At 42.7% G+C, this 17833-nt stretch overlaps 1 long non-coding RNA gene across 1 annotated transcript in view; it reads right to left on the reverse strand.

The window, feature by feature from the left end:
* Positions 1-4434: 4434 nt before the first annotated feature.
* The window catches only part of LOC135322415 (uncharacterized), a 64711-nt gene continuing 51312 nt past the window's right edge, over positions 4435-17833 (reverse strand). The window contains exons 4-5 of the long non-coding RNA XR_010382977.1: positions 6701-6884; positions 4435-4880 (exon numbers count right to left, since the gene is read on the reverse strand). This is a non-coding gene — a long non-coding RNA (uncharacterized LOC135322415). The remainder of the gene's footprint in view (positions 4881-6700; positions 6885-17833) is intronic.

Raw genomic sequence — 17833 nt, forward strand, 5'->3', positions numbered from 1 at the left:
TTTGGTGAATATTGAACTTTATTATTAGGTCTTACCATGGCAATGTACAACACATAGTTCCCCAGATAACAGCAGTGGCTTAAACATGCTAAAATTGTATTTCCCTCTTACATAAAGAAGTCAAGCAATCGGTAGCCCAGGGCTGGTTTGCATGATGGCCCCTGGGTCAGAGAACAAGATGCCTGTTATCTTCAGCCCATCAACCTGATGGCTCAAAGTGGCTGCCTGAGGGTCAACCATCAGGTCCACATTCCAGGAGCAGAAAGGAGGGAAGAAATGTGCTTCAGTTCCCTTTTGGGATGGTTCTGTAAAGTCCCTTGTTGCTTTCCTGCTTTTATTTTGCTTTAGACAGAGGGCTGAGAGACAGCTTTCTATGAGGTAAGCTCAACTCAGGACCAGCCATCTCCCTTGAGAGGAGTGGAGGGAGTGGGCGGGAAGGAACCGATCATCCTGCACATGGTGTAAGACACCACGATGAGCCGCCGGGGGCCTCTGCAGTCCGTCCATTGCTCCGGGCTGCACTGAGCAGTCGGTAACGGTTGAGATTTTCACGTAGAGGTGCGTGTATGCTGGAACAATTGCTCGGTTCATTTAAACTAGTGGCGACCATAGCACGTTGGAGAACACATTTGTTCTCACCTTCTAGCCAGTGACCCTCCCGCCAGGTTTCTGTCCTGCTGTTCATTTCCACGTTATTTTCCAAGACTTCTGGAGGAAATGTAAGCAGCCTGATGCTCAAATGCTTTTCTGTGTGATTACCCCCTTGTTCTTTGCAGGAACAATAATTTGCCTAGAAAAGAGTGGACGAAATTCCAACCCTCCATTTCTTTAAAGCTCTGAGATTTGGTGTTAGGAAATAGAAGAAAATTCCAGAAACACCCTTAAGAAACATTATTCTTTCAAATGTGATTTGGAACCGCAAAAGACAATATATTTTATAGAACAATTTTTAAGACAACTGAATTGGCAGTAAGTTCACATAATGAAACTTCCAACAATTCTTTATATTTCTCCTGGAAATTCCTTGGTACTTGGTGTAAATTATTAGTAATTAATATCAGCTTTCTATTCTTTCTCTTCCTGTAGTTGTAGAGTTAACATGAAAATAGCTATTGTGTAACTGAGAAAGCCTCCTGGTCAGCCTTCTAGTTAAACAGCATGTGTGCATTTCGGTGGCAGGTGTGCTAAATAGTAGTTTTCAGGCCCTTGAGGGATGCCCATCACACCAGCACTGCGGGAGCCTATTTCTCACCCACGACCAGGTGAGACCCTCCTTCCTTCCGCTGCCTTGCCCAGGCCCCAGCATTCTGGTTCTTTCTCATGACCCATTTTCATAAAGTTCAGCCCTGCACCAGCCGAGCAAGCCTTGGTTTCTCAAAGACCAGGGTCTTAGTTCTAGGCTTTCTGTTAAAGGACAGTGTATAAAATCAGGAAATTTTATATGTCTTTTGAGGCCTCAGGATCTCTGCAATTAAAACAAGAACTTGAGTTACAATACTATTCTTTTCCACTTCTGAATTTCTAAAACTCCACACAATAGCTTTTTTAATAATTAGCTAAAAATTTTTCCAGAATATATTTTTCGAAGGTTCACAAATATCTGTTAATTTATTTTTAAAGATGCTATATTTAAGAAATGGAATAATTATTTACTTTTAAAAAGTAATTTAAGTCAAGAAATGTTTGATACTGAATGTTTACTATGAGTTCAAGTATGTAAGCTTAATTTTTGTGGTACTGTCAATAAACCACACAATGTGAGAGTTCTGGGTTAAGTTTTATCTGGGGCAAAATGAGGACCAGAACCCAGGTGACAGCATCTCAGAGAGCTCGGAGGAACTGCTCTGAAGATGAGGGGGAGCTCAGCATAATATGAGATTTCATTGAAGTGGGACGTGCCGTCAACTATACATTAAGTCAGAGGCTGCTGCTAGTCGAGGAACAGGTGTCTCTGTTAATGATTTTAGTGCTTTTCTAGATAGGAGGAAATGCAAGAACTTGGGCTCTTAAAGTTTCCTGAAAATGTCTATCTGAAGGTTTTCTGCCCATTTTCCCAGAGCACAGAGCGCCCCATTCCTGATCTCCACACAGATCTACTTTCAGAGGGTGTTGAAGGTCAGCAGCTGCAGTGGCTCATAACTTAATCAAATCAGAGGCAGACGGCACGTGCCAATTTTTAGTTGACAATATGTATATATTGTAGGAAAAAATTTACTTTTCAACCCTACCCCTGTTTTACTTTTAGTTAGAGATCACCTGATAACTGTTAGATGACTTAAGTCAGACGAGGGGTTGAAGGAGTCGTCTCTTGAGCCAGCCAGTGCTCTATGTCAGCCTCCTTGATCACATTCAATTTTCTTTCTCTTCAAACAGCATGCATCTGATTTTATGAAGTTTGGAGACTGTCCTGAGCACATGGGGTCTGGAAGTGGCCCTGTTCCTGTGGTCTTTGTTTATTCTGTGAATTATGGTGTGAATCTTTATGTGCCCAAGCTTCATCAAAATTTCAAACTTAAATGATTTAAATATGGGAGATGGATGCCAAGTTCTGGGAATAGATTTTCAGGATAACAGCCAGGATTGGTAAAAAGTAGGGAGAATGGATACAGCCTTTAAAAAGAAATGTTATTTTACAATTTCTGGCAGATAAATTAAAGTGCTTGTTGGGATTCTGTCAGGAATGTTTAATTGGGAGACCTACCTCCCATTTTCATGAAATAAAATAATTTTATTATTTGTTTAGTGCCTACTGCCTAACAAATAAATATCCCCTATGCATATAGTTTTATCGTTTAATCTCTACAAAGATTCCCTGGAGAACACAAGTGTCACAGGTGAGGGAACCAAGATCATCCAGGGTATGTGGCTGGAAGGCAGATGGGCTGGATGGCTTACCCTCCAGGCTGAGACAGAGACACCAAGGTTTATTGACAAGCGTGTTGTTGAAGTGGTTTATTTAATACTTTGCTTCCTTGATGAAGTGGATCTCTTGAAATTGTTTATGTCTGGATTATCTTCCCCTCTCTCCTCTGCCTCAGGACTTCTCCTCATAAGTAGTATGTATTCAGCCTGAACTGATTCAGGAAAATCAGAAAATAAAAAATTAGCCCACACAAATATCTGATAAGTCTTTGTATTTCAGTACTTCCTAAAACTCTTAGAAACAAAAGGAAGGTGTGTTACCTCGGGGACTGAGTGCATTTGAAGTGTGAGAAATGTAAGTGTGATCTGGTAAAGGCACAGGCTCTATAGACAGTGATCCGGGTTTGGATACTGGCTCCCCTAAGTACTGGAAACATGACCACCCAGAGCCTCAGTTTCTTCATGTGTTAAATGGGCTGATGGAGCTCACTTCCAAGTGGCTAGGTCAAAATGAGATGGTACGAGTGACACTCAGGCAGAATGCTTGTAAAAGTGCTAGTTGCTCTTGCTGCTTTATACTGTCTTCTTAGGTAATTCCGTTGTCCATTGGCTTGCAAATACCTCCTCATTTGATTTAAAAAAAATAGCATGCCCTAAAAATTTTAAAAATAAGGAATGAAGATTTACTGATTAATGCTGGTTGTATTTTTATAGGTCATTTATTAAAAAAAAAATTAGGAGTTCTCTAAAGAGAATTTATTCTGTGTGCCTAGAATATGATTCAGTTAAAAATGATTTTCCTTTAAATACTTTTCAGAAATTATCTGTGATATTTTTCTTGAATAGTAGTTTAAGCTTTCTGAGGAGGTTTTACATTTAGAAAAGTTTATTCTTGTAACAATTGACACGTTAAATAAATGTTTCAAACCCTGGACAGCATAAAGCCCTTGATTTTTTTTTAAATATATATAATTTTGGTGGTTAGTGCTATGACATATTATTATTTATTAACGGTTTTGATTTTGCTTCTGGGTTGTCCTAGATTTCGGCGCATGTGCCTGGGAAGGCCTCTCGGGCAAAGATGGTTATTTAAGAAGGTTGTCATTGTAAATGCTCTCAAGAGGATTAAACAAATTCCACAGCAAATAAATGAACATGTTTGGAAGGTTTTACACCCTCATGTAATTTCCAGAAAACAGACATGATTCACTTGCTAAACCAAACACACAGGTACAGTAATGAGCCTGGCTCACATGACTGGACAGCAGGGAGGGAGCCTCATCTATTGGCGTGGGTTACGCTGCAGGAAGCGCAACTGAAATTTTAATTAGAATTTATTTCCAGCGAGTGCTGCTTCCGTGTTTTTCTCCCCAATATAAGGAAGTGCCCTCTTTGCCTCGCCATCAGTCTGCAGAGCCCCTCGTCTCACACACTCCCCTGTTCATCAGAAGGCTGATGGAGCCCGTTTGCTTGGACACACTTAGCTACACTCGCAGCGGGGATCATCAGTCTCTTCTGTGTGTTCACCTCCACGTGCAGGGGAGAAAATCGACTTTTGCTGCCGACAAACGCTAATTGACTACCAGTTGTTTCAGAGGGACTGTGATGTTGAAAACTGGTGTCCCTTTCATTTTTATATGTTGGATGCTGACAAATTGCACGGCCACACCCCCACTGTAAGTACACCCACCAGGGAGGGTGTCGGAGCTTGAATCTGTGTGTTTTAGTATTCTGATTCTGGCACTTGTCAGCTTTCAGTGTTCTCGCTGGGTTTGGGAGACTATTTCTCAAGCGATTTCTTTGGCTACCAATAAATTTGCAAAGCCGTCTCCTTCAGTGGAGTTCCGATGAGCTGAGTTGGGAGGGGCATGTGAAATTGAGGCTGGCAGAGAGGTGCAATGAAAACTAGCCACCATCTGGTTACCTCTCATTTTTTATGGGCCAAAGATGCTTGTCTTCTTTTCTTTCCTCCTCCATCCATCCCTTCAGGTCAGGGAGTCGTCTTCAAGAATTTCATCCTAAAATGTAAAGTAATGATGAAGGCATTGTGTTTCTGTTGTTGATTTCATTTGATTTGCATTCATTGTTAAAGATTTTCTGGTGAGGTTCTTATGAGCTCTTAAAAGCTGGAAGAGCAGCACAACCAAGGAGAGAAAGTCAGAGAAACGAGTCAGCGGCCCCTGTGAGGTCTGCGGGACGAAGGCAGGAGGTGGGGCAGAGGCAGCACCGTGGCCTCCACTGCAGCCCTGATGGCAACGTGCGCATATAAAGCCAGCGTCTCTTGTCACCATGTGTTCTAACAGGACTCCCACTAAAGGAATGAGAGGAGATTTGGGGAGGCCTTAACTTTTACCCTCTGGTCAAACATCTTTAATGCTGACTTTATTTATTCAAGATGACACAGAGATCACCTGCAGAGCGTGAGGGAGTTGTGCTTGCTTCCTGTCTTGCCCGCCCCAGGCTCACTCATCATACACCTGATTCTCGCAGGCACTGCAGTGCCCGTGGGGGGCGCTCTGCTCCTCGGGGAGCTGGGCACGGGAGTGCGCACATTGGAGCCGGCTGCACCAGCGCTGATACTTCTCTATATGTTGAGCCCTTTGTGTAAGTAGTAGAGGTGGGATCCAGAGTCTTCCTGTGTCTACGGAGTTCTCCAGCAAAGCCAACTTGGAGGAAAGAAAGAAAATGCCTACTGTTCCATGACTGTGTCCTAAGGGTTTAAAGCTCATGCGGAGCACACGTGAGATCTCATTCAGTAAATACTCTGGGGTCTTTACTCTGACTTGTCATGAATTTGGCATTCTCATAATGTTATTTCTCTTAAAACATGTCTAAGCAACCATATTTGTGTGATGGTTATTGTGCGTAAGTGTCCTGAAGAAACTGTTGTGGATGGAAGTGTGGGCATCAGTGGTACAAGAATGTTTGGTGGCCCTGGGGGCTGCCCGAGCTCCACACCATTTGTTACCAGCAGTCTTTCAGATTGCATCTTATTCCAGAGCTCACCGGGGCTCCCATCTCTCACTACGTGTCTTGAGAGAATATTTGTTCAGAGGGGAGGGGACAGGATGCTTCCAAGTCTGGGTTCTGGGGTTCCCTGTCTAAAGGTGGCACTGGCACAAATCCTTTATTCATGGAGTAATGAAGCCCCCCAGTCTCGTGCCTAATTGGGACTCCCTGTCCTTCTTCATATTAGGAGCCTGAGGGCTTGGGTTAGGCCCCCAAACCTGTTTTTGGTGAGCTTTCAGCCCTATCACACCACCTGTGTTTTCCCGTTTCAGTCACATGACTTTGATTTTTGCAGGTAGGTGTGAATCCTGGACAGTACCTGGGACATCCAGGTTTCCCCTACAGTAGGGACAGTGAAGAAAGTTCACCCCGTATGGTGTGTTCGGTGTCCTCGAGGACAAGTAGGGACCCACAGATAGATGTCTGGATGGGTGGTGATCAGGCCCGAGTCTTGGAAGAACCGAGATTCCATTACTGTTTTAAAAGTGAAATTGAGGGATTAATTCTGGAAGGTCTGATGCAACTGAGATTAAAATTATTATATGGTTTTTATTGTTAGCAGAAGTGGTTTTTAACCCTTAGACCCAGTCCCCCCTATTTATAATAAATATTTTGTAACCTTTCTTTTCTGGTGCCCGGAAGTGAACGTCATAGAAAATGTAACCTAACTATAAGTATGATAAACAAATAGACAGGTAGATGGAAAGATGGGATACCCAAATTCTTATATTATGGGGTATTTTATATTCTATGCTAATTATTGACCTCTCAGGACAAAAGGCACATACAAAGGGAGTCACTTCTAATAAACTATTTTTCCAACCCTTACCTAACTGGGAAACAAGTGGCTTCACAATGAGCACCTCCCAGGTCCCCGGGGAAATCTTCTTGTCAGAGTTACACTTGCTTATGGTGTCCTGTGCCAAGTGCAAGCAGATGCGGTTCGGAAGCTGCCCGGAGGCTGACTCCGGGGATTCCTTCTCCGTCGCAGCTGTGAGGGAGCCTTGCCTTTCCTGACCACAACAACAGAGGCGATTTTGAATCTCTTAAAACTGCCATACCAGTGTATATCACAACCCTCACAAGATACGTTGAATAAAGTAGAAAACTTTAAGTGTCTCCTTTAGGATAGAAATAGGGTATAAAAGAAATCATGAATTAAAAAATTCTAGTGCCCGAATAAGTGCTACATTACACTGGCTGCATCATAAGGTTAGAAAACTTCATTACCACTTTACATACCACATCTTATAGTTAGATTTTATTAATGTTTTTTTCCCTAAAGAAAAAAAAATCATTTCATGAGTTCTTGCGTCATAGATGACGAGCAGAGTGCAAGTGTAAAACCAGGAATCTTGATGCTGGTTAGTCTAGACCATCTCCGTCACTGCGCAGATCATCTTTACTCATTTTACTGCACTTTTTAGAATCACCTTCTCACTTGGAAAAACCCCTGTGTCAGTTGGATTTTTTAGTAAAACAATTCTTTTTCTTACCTAGAACATCAGTGATGTTTTCAAGATGATAAAAAAAATTTGCCCATGGCATTTAAACAGTTGCTAGTTCTCGTAATTTATGGCTGTCTCGTATTTGTCACAATTGGAGAACTGTGTTTTCTTTCTGCAAATTCTCATTGCTTTGGTGACGCAGGGACACGTGTCCTTACTGGATGGATTATGATAGTAGTTGTTTGCATTCTCTCCCTAAATCTGGAGTCCTGTGTTATTTTTCCTGTTAACTTAAAAAATAGGAATATTGTTTATTACCTAAATATCTAACCTCACACCAGTGATGCATATCAAATTGGTCCAAATAGGAATTCCAACATTAAATGAGACAGTAATTTCACAACCCACTTTTCCAAAAATTTGGATTGATGGTTCAATTATACCAGGGACATTAGCTGTTTTAATTGAATCAATCATTGCTTTCTTCAATAAAATTTTCCATTCCATCTGCTCTTTTGGTTAATTGTTCTTCAGTGTTTCATTTGCTTTCTTTCCCAAAAATATAAGATTTTGGCTTTTGTCATTGAAAATCCTTGCTGGTTTTGCTACCTCATGCTGGAGAGGAAGGCTTGTGACTGTTTTATAGTCACTGGTTTCATGTTTGCATGAGTGCTTAATGCCACGTTGCAGGGGTGTGGAGACCTAATGAAGTGTGTACATAAAAGGCTTATTCTACACTGAGTGCAGGGTTAGTGTTCACAGCCCATGTCATCAGTATCATAATTAATCCATTACAATCATCCTCTATTAATCAGTGTTTTCCTTCTAACGTCTCCAGGAGAGGAAATGTAGTAGTCTAAATGCAAATCTTTGCCAAACTTTCAGTCAATTCAAAACCTTTAAAGCTTTGCTTTCAATAGGAATGTGTGCCTGCTATCCCTACTTCTGCTCCTCCTGACCCAGGACGCAGTCTCCACAGCTGATGATCCATGAGGTACTGGATTCTTGATCCCATGGCTCTGTGTGTTCTGAGACATCTGGGGACTTCAGCACTGTTTTAGGGGCTTTGGGTCCCACCTCTTCATAGCATTGCTGAGATGATATCTGTGGGTTCACCCTCATTCTTGAGTGTATTGTGCATTTTTCTTAGAACCAACACACTCCACCGTGGCAGCACTGCTTTGACCACGTGCTGGGACAGCGTGTGCTTGTCAGTTCTTGAGTTTAAATTTTCTGTCCTAATTTCTAAAATGGGGTATATTGACAGATACACCCCATGTAAACAGAAGCTCTGTGGGGTTTTCAGCAACTTCTAAGAGCATAAATATTCCTGAAGCAGCTAATTTTCCTCCCAACAAGTGAGAAGCAAGTCGGTACGCCCTGGGTGCCTGTCGCGGCCAAGCTCTGCAGCCCAGGCTGCTCACCGAGGAGCAAGGAGAAAATCTTAAAAACCTACTTCCATGCCGTCTTTCACAGAATCTCAGAAATGAACGTTTTAATATCTAAAGAGGGGTGATTTTGCTAAATAAATTTTTTATTTTTTTCCTTTTTCAGTTTTATCGGGTAGAATTATTACAGTTCAACTTCACATACACATTTTGCATGTAAATACATGTGTAGAGCATACTGCATTTATTAGTTTACATATATGTAGTAATTATTCTTTCTAAGAACAGATTAGAGCTTTAGATTTTTAAGATTACAGTTACCAGAGGAATAAGGACATCTACAAAAGAATAATAAACAGAATATTGTAATCCTATCACAAAGGGCAGTCAGATGTACTTACACATATTCAAGAAATCAAAATAATATTTAGTTCATTTGTGGTCTTATTATTTTTGCTATTAATTTTAGATTCCCCATAAATTAAGTCATATGGCATTTTTCTTTCTCTTTCCACCACACTTTACTTAGAATGACAGTCTTCAGGTCCATCCATATTGCTGCAAATGGCATCTTTTATGTCTGAGTAGTATTCCATTGTATATATGTATCACCTCGTCTTTATCCAGTCATGTGCTGATGGACATTTGTGTTGTTTCCATGTTCCTTGTTCTATGTCCCTTCTGGCAACAATTACTGATTTTAAATATTTTCCACCTTAAAATCCTTCCTGAAAGAGATGTGGTAACTGGAATCAAAAACAGTTACAGCACAGGGTTGTGTGTGATGGGCCCTGGGGGCTTGGTAGGAAGGTTGGCAGAAAAGATTTCAGATTCTGATCAAATGATTCCTCCTCTTGTAGCCCTGCCGACCGCCTCTCTCACGGCCGGCCCTACAAGTCTGATCAGTCCCTTCTGTGATTCCTACTGTATTGTGCACAAATTTTGTCCAATTGGTGTCATCCAGTAGGAACCTTAAGTGAGGCACCCAAGCTCCTGTGTTGATTTCTTCCATCAGCCCTTAAATTCCTTGGGAGCCAGGACTGTCTCATTGCCCCAAGGATCCCTAATTCCTAGTGAGATGCCTGATAGAGCTGGTACTTAACGAGCACATAAGTCAAATGGAAAAACCTGATCAAAGAAAAGGCCCTCATTTCTCAGACATGCCTACTTGAGTACATAGGGTAAAATGACATGTCTTCTTGGATTTGCTGTCAAATACTTCAACAAAGGACAAATAAAAGAACAAAGGTCTGAATAAAGGAAATATGGAAAAGTATGTGAATTCCTTAATCTGGGTGATGGGCTGATTGTACTATACTTACTGATGTATACATAAGTTAGTTTATAATTTTACTGTCATTAGCTGAATGGCAAGTATTAATATGTATTAATTGAAATCCTTAGAACTGAATAAACTTACCCCACACAAAATCCTTAGTATCCTAGTAATATCTCTTAAAAATCTTTTCCCACAAAGACAGGAAAAAAGGGAAAGGCAGATCCGTGGAGTATTTCCACGTTGTCAAAAGACCAAAGGCCGATACAATAGAAGAGATTGTAAAAAAGATAAAGAGGCTGAAATTAATGTCCGGAAAACCTAGCTAACAATCCTAAATGGCCCAACATAACTAACCTCAGCACTGCCGCATCAAGAATGGGACAAATAGCACCTAGTGGATTTTTTTTTAATAAATAAGTAATGATCCAGTTCCTACCACAGGCAATTATGATAAGACTGAGTATAAATTCTAACACCAAATAGCGTACAAATCATAATTATTACTTTATTCAAACTGCTTCTTCTATAAAATTTGAATCTTTTTATTCTTAAGACAGATTTGTGGCCTATGACCTACTGATAAAATTTTCAACTGGCTTGTATTAAAAAAGTTCACCATAGTGATAGTTTATTACATCAACTCTTCCTTTTTGGGAAACCCATGTGCCTTGTCACTCTCTTTCATAAGATTTCCTGTGGAAAATTCAATCCTTCTTTCAGGAAAAGGCTGAGCAATATATCTCATGGAAAACCTTCATAAACTGCAACACAAGAAAATGAAAATGACATTGAGCAGCCCGTGAAGCCGGCAGAAACACACAGCGCACGGCTGTGTTCCCGCCTCGAATTTCTGTAACCAGCAGGGAAATTGTGCATTTCAAGAAATAGACATAAACTCTTTTCAGGACCTGAGCACACAATTTCCCTTTCAGGGTTTAGTGGGCTTCCATTTAATTCTATGAGAAATGTTTAAAACAACAGAACAACAGCAGAGATAGGGTTTAAAGTAATTTTTTGTCTTAGTGAAAATAAAGCCAACTGATAGTTATCATTTTTACTTTATTTAATCTCACTCTCTTACTTTACCTCCCCAACCTCCTCCACAAAATGATGGTGAACATCCCCTCCTGGGTCAGAAGGCTAAGTAGAAAGTACCAATCACATGGAGGTGTGCTTTGTTGTTTTATTTTTCAAAACAAACAAGTTTCATTCATGTGATTTAATAATTAAGATCAGAAACAAAGTCTACTCAATAAATGGTAGACAACACAAGTCATCATAGCTGCTTATCAGGTTTGGCCCCACGTTACACACTTTTACATGGACATGTGCAATGTGCTGTCTTAGGAAACGGTGAGTGGGGTCAGGGCCTCTGCTCTCACAGGGCACACAGCCTGGTGGGGGAGGCGGTGTTCAATCATTGCCTTTTTTTTTAATGTAAGTACAAATTATGGGAAATGCTATTTAAAAAGAACAAAATGAGTCAATGAAAGTGAAAAATACCAGGAGAGTATTTAGGCTGAAGGAAGACAGGGAATCTCTTTGAAGAGTTGACACTCCACTGAGAACCAAAGGACAACTCCAGTACTGCAGGTGAAGGGCAGGGACACACTGATAAAGGGCTGATATCCAGAATATACCAAAATTTCTTTAAACTCAACAAGAAGGATGAATAACCCGATTAAAATATGAGCAAAATGCCTGAACACAGACCTCATCAAAGAAGAAATCTAGATGCCAAAGAAGTCTATGGAAATATGCTCCACAGCATCTGTCATCAAGGGGATGCAGACTGAAACAGCGAGGTACCACTGCACACCTGTCAGAACTGCCAAAACGCAGAACACTGACAGCACCGAATGCTGGTGAGGATGTGGAGCATCAGGTATTCTCATGCATAGTTGTTGGGAATGTAAAATGGCCCAAATACTTAGGAAGACCGTCTGGCAATTTTTTACAAACTAGATATTCTCCTACCATATGATCTGGCAACTGTGCTCCTTGGTGTTTACTCGACGAAATGGAAACTTGTGTCCACACACAAATCTGCATACAGATGTTGATAGCAGCTTTATTCATAATCACCAGAACTCAGAAACAACTATGCTGTTCTTCAGTAGGTGAATGGATAAATAAACTGTGGTCCAGCCAGAGAATGGACCATTATTTGGTGCTAAAATGAAATGAGTTATCAAGGCATGGAAAGACATGGAAGAACCTTAAATGCATATTACTAAGTGAAAGAAGCCAATCTGGGAAGGCTGTGCAACTGTCTGATTCCAACTGTATGGTGTTCTGGGAAAGGGAAAACCACAGAGACTAAAAGATCTGTGGCTGTCAGAGGCTAGAGGGGAAGGAGCAATGAATGAGGTGCAGCACGGAGCATTTTTAGGGTCACTAAGACAGACTACTCTGTATGATGCTGTGACGGTGGATACATGTCATTGCACATCTGTCCAAACCCACAGAGTGCACACCACCAAGTGTAAATCCTAGTGTCAAGTCTGGGCTCTGGGTGATGATGACGTGTCAGTGCAGGTTCACCCATTGTCGCAAATGCACGCTCTGGTGCAGGCGTCAATAGTGAGGAGGCTGTGGGGACAAACTGCTGTTCATACACCCAATCCAGCCCCAGCCACCGCTGTTAATAAAGCTCTGTGGGTGTGTGGACTCTCCGGCTGCTCTGGCGTCTGAACAGCAGAGCTGAGCAGCTGCACCAGAGATCAGGAGGTTTGCAGACCCTTAAATATTTACTCCCAAGCTCTTGACAGAAAAAAGTCTGCTGAGCCCTGTTCTAAACGAATCACAATTCACCCTGATGAGACAGGACAGCAGGGCCCAAACTAGGCATGGTTAATCGGACTAAAGCGATGTTTTAATTCCAACACCTTTCCTGAAGTCCTGTAGATCCAGTGACAGACTGTAGCCAGGAAGCGTCTGCAGAAGGAGTCGGTAGCAACTCTTCCCGCCAGGCTCCATGATGCCGGGGGCCGCGCGCTGCACGGATGCCACCCGCTTTAAGAAGGCGGACTTGCAGTGGCAGCCGATCAACTCATAGAGCTCGGAGAGGATGCTGCACTGCTGAATTCTCTCCTCGGGACGCTGAAGCACAGGGAGAAAAGCAACAAGCATCTGAACGAAACATGTAAGTGAAAAAAGACCCTTAAAATTTTTCCCTTAAAACAGAGACCGAATGACACAGGAAGGAAGAGGAAGGCTGACTTCGTGCACTGCTGGGACCGGATGCAGAAATGCAGGGAAACAGCGCTGTTCAGACGGGCCCCATCTTTCCGCGTTCCGCCTGTCCTTTTACTAGAAAGGCCGGTATTCCCTGAAATAGAGGAATCTGCTACCTAAACATGGGACACAGAGAAGGGAAAGAGGAAAAGTAAGGGAAAGTAAAGGAACAAAATTTCATCTAGGCCCTAGTATTTGGGCGGGACTTTCACCAAACACACAACCTCTCCAAGCACAGAGCACACAGTGAGAGGCTGACAGTGTGACTGTAACTTCTGCTCCTTAAACACCAGCTTCCTGCCAGCACACGCTGCGCCCCTTACTGAATCATTACAATCATTTCAGAAACTATTACTACCCCGGCTCACAGGCAAGGAAATCTGAAACTCGGGTAGGAATTATTATCATCCTGGACAAAGTCCCACAGCCCAGAAGTGTCAGAGCATCCGGCAGACCATGGACTAAAATGCTCCTCATCACCACGGGCCCTGAGCCTCAGGCTGAGGCCACGTCAGGTCTGCACGGACCCAGAGCGAGTCTGTGTGACTGGGAATGCTCCGACTCGAAGTGCCAGGCCAAGACCCTCAGGAACATATATAATGAAACCAAATCCCCAAACTCATTTCCAACCCACTGCCCTTTCCGGGAGGACTGCTCGGCACATCTGGCTTATCACCTGTGCACAGGCTGATCAAGGGGCCCAGACAGTGATGTGACATCCCAGTGGAAGTGGCTCGGGGACCACTTCATCACAGGACAGACTCTCCCGGCTTCCAACATTAACTCTCCATTCCATTTCCAATGGAAAGTAAGTTTAGACTTGTTTTCCTCTCCAGAATCAAAGAGAGTGGTAACATCAGCAGGAAACTCAAGACTGAGGAAGAGTCTCCTGGCCATTTGGAAGGATAGGCCGGGGAGGGAACAGAGACAGGGATCAGAAAGACCCGTGTTCCAGTCGAAAGTCTGCACGCCACTCGCTTTTACAGTTTCCTTTTTATTACAGGTGATAAAATCTAATTATGATTGTTGGGAAAACTAAATGGAATAACGTATGCCACTAGCATAGGTGTAAAATCCTCCATGAGAGTCCCAGAAATGGACGTGACAATGGTTAGATACTGTCTGCCAAGTCTTGGGTGCTAAGCTCACGTCAGCCAGCCAGAGATGTGCCAGAGAATGCCTCACCATCCAGCAGCCTTCTCCAACATTGAAACTCACAGTGTCCGAAGAACATGCAGTGGTGGATGCTTTGGGGCACTCTGGAGGTAGCACTCCAGTGATGACTTTAAAAAGCTGAGGAGAATTTAGGGGACCATACAGTTCAAATACAGAAAACTCATTCCATGTCTACAAATATTCATCTCTAGCCATGATGATTCAGAGAGGAAATACATATTCAAACGTACGTCATTTTCCCACATAAGTGCATCAAAACAATTTGGAAAGAATGTCACTTTCTTCTCTAGATCACACAGCGGGGATTACAAGGTTTGTACTGACAGCACTACTTGTAAATCACCTGCAAACGTAATTAGGTCCACTATCAGTCATCATCATTCGAAGGGAAGGATGGAAAAGAACCAAGCCAAGCTAATACGCTCCAGTCTTTTGTTTGGTTACGATGTCACAGAGGAGACGGACAGCTCAACAAGGAACCACTCTGCCGTGATCACGGAGCCGGGGAGCGGGATTGGCGGCAAGATGTATGACGCAGCCGCAGCTGCGACCGCGCTTCTAGGCAGGTATTCAAACGCGTCTCGACAAGGTGTCAAACGCTTGTGCCCACGTCCTCATCACCTGACATGTATTAACGAGAAATGGAAGCCTATAAACGGCCAATACCCTTGGTGGGTACACCGTCCAAAGAGCAAAGTCACAGTTTGACAACTGGCCATCCGGTTCCCTGGGATTCATTCTTGGAGAACCTTAAAAACCACTCCTCTGTCCTCAAGAAGTGCTGCCTAATTGTCCTATCTTTGGCTCAGTGATGGAGCACGTTCACGTGGACTTTAATGTCTGCACAGATTTGACTGTCTTTCTCCAGGTTCACTTGTCCATTCTGAAGAGGCCTGAGTTAAGTCCAAATTCCATAAGATCAATTCCCTCCAGTGACAAATCAACGAGTCTGCAATTACAAACCAACTGAACAGGACTGTCCTTAGCTAAAAATGTCACCCACCCTTCACTGTTTTCTTAATCTCCTCTCCTGGCTAATTGCAACAGACTAACACCACCCTCCACCAAGTTCCCCAACTATGTCAAATAGAAAGTAAGGTCCATAAAAGAGGAGACAACTCCATAGTCACCTCTGAATTCCTAGCATATGTTAATGTCAATAAGTAGAACTATGATTATGGCTTCTTTCCTTTAAAACCTTTCTGGTTATTTAAATGAGACCATGGAAGGGAGGAGTTTGGGTCCAGTATCTTGATCCAGTAGACTCTGGAGACATTTTTCGGAATGGCTGCCCACTGATTCATTCAAAACACAACTTCTCTTTCCGGGAGGAGCTGTGATTTTCTGCCAGGAGCTTGTTTTCACTCTCATGCCAGAACAGATTTAAACTAAATACATACATTGGATATGTTATTTTTCCCCGCTTCCAAAAAAATTAACTTTCCTTACTTCCTTGCCTTGAGGAATGCTTTTTTAATTTTCATTCTAATTCACCCTTTTATAAAGAAGGATTCTCAGGATGTGCTTGGCCTTACATAAGAACAGCCATTAAACTCCCAGTGTGAGAGGCCTGGGGCTCATCTCCTGACCTCCTGTCAAGGCAACTGAAACTCAGTTCAGGAGCCAACTGGCCCCCCAGGGCTTCTAAGGCTCGCGAATCTCCCAGAATCCCTGCTTTCTGGTTTGACTTGGTTTCTGAGGATTTCCCCTCACTTTCTTCACAATTAGCTGTGCAGCTTGAAAGATGAGGAAGGAAGGTCTTATTTCTTAATCAGCATTTTAAGGAACTTATGTAATGAAGGTTTTCAAGACTTTCTAGAACCCTCCATTGCCATGGAAGAAAACACAATAGATATTTTCTAAATTTAGCTATCATGTGCATTTTTTCTTTGCTTTTGTTTTCTTAACTGCTAACAGACATTTTTTAATTAAAAAATAAAATAAGGCCCCAAATAGGATAGAACATTGAAGAGGAAACAAAATTAAAGGGCAAAGACAGAAAAATGATAAGTACTCTACAAAGTTAATAGAAAACATACACTATGGTTCAGATCAGCAATTCTCAGTAACAACTAATTGAAACCTGACTATGAGGTAAAATGTCTCTCCTGTCAGGAGACGGCCAACAGAAAGCAGAATTAAATCAACAAATTAAAATTCTAAGTCTGGCGAAGTAGAGAAGTCTACCAGCTAAATGTGTTTTCTTCTGGAAGAGAGGGAGACTCATAAGATCTTTTCTGTGGAGCCTGAGCCCATGGGAGGACGGTGAAGTGAGCTCTGTAAGTACCCAATTAGCAAAGTGAGTGATGAATAAAGAGACGTGAGCTTTGATGACAGAGATGATACTACTATTCACTTGTCCTGTAAGTATTTCTTCACGTTCAATGATCAATACCTCGGCGTCCTCAGGGCTTGAGATTATAGGAAAATGCACAGCCCGGGCCTAGACCTCCTCTGTGGTTGTGGCACTGCACTTAGATATTTCAAGGGCACCTCCAACTCCACCTGCAAAGAGCTGACTTCATGGTGCTCCTCCCATAGCCGTCCTGCCCAGGGCCCCTTGTCGGGGTCAAGGTCTGTCTGCCTCTCCCAGCTCAGTCCCATCACTCACAGATGTGACTGGACCCCTCCTTCAGGGCCCAATTTCCTCAGTCAACGAGTCCCACCAACCACACCTCACCTACCAGGTTCTCACTGGCACTCCCTCAGCACTGACTCTGTGCTGGGGACCACACTGCACACTATGAACACGTTATCTCACTGGATCTCCACAGCAGTCCTGGGAAGTCGGTATATCACTGCTTCAATTAATAAGATAAATTGTTTCACTTCCTTGAATGTGTCATCCAAAGTGACACGGCTACTGAGACACAAACATGGGACTGAAAATCACTTGAAAATTGAACACTGCTACACCTCACAGCCACCCTACTCTGACTTATCACATCACCTCCTGCCGAGCCTTCTAAATGTTTCTAAGCATTCTACAAGACAAAAGTGATCTACGAGAGCACCCTTCTCCCCTACTTAAAATCTGACAATGACGTTCCGCTTCCCTTAGGAGAAAGCCCCACCGGGCCTGAGCAAAGCCCAACAGCCCGGCATCCGCGTTCCCTGCGCGGCCGCGCCGCCTCACCCACCACGCAGCGCTACACGTGCCATGTCCAGGACAGGGATGCTGACTCCCTACAACCCGGTGATCGTATCAATCGAACAATGATCACCCTCTTCAGTGGTCATCCTATTCATTGCTGACTCTCAAAAAAATATTTTCTCAGGGTGAATCAATATCTTTTTCCTTACAAATTCCCATCATTGATAATGAGCTCCCCCCAAAAGAGAGAAGACCTAATCCTCAGTCTCCTTATCTGCAATGTATGAATAACAAGGATATATGAGAGGTTTTAAGCGAAATAATATTGATATGAAGCTGA

The sequence above is a fragment of the Camelus dromedarius genome, chromosome 11 (assembly GCF_036321535.1).
Source record: "Camelus dromedarius isolate mCamDro1 chromosome 11, mCamDro1.pat, whole genome shotgun sequence".
Taxonomy (NCBI): Eukaryota; Metazoa; Chordata; class Mammalia; order Artiodactyla; family Camelidae; genus Camelus; species Camelus dromedarius.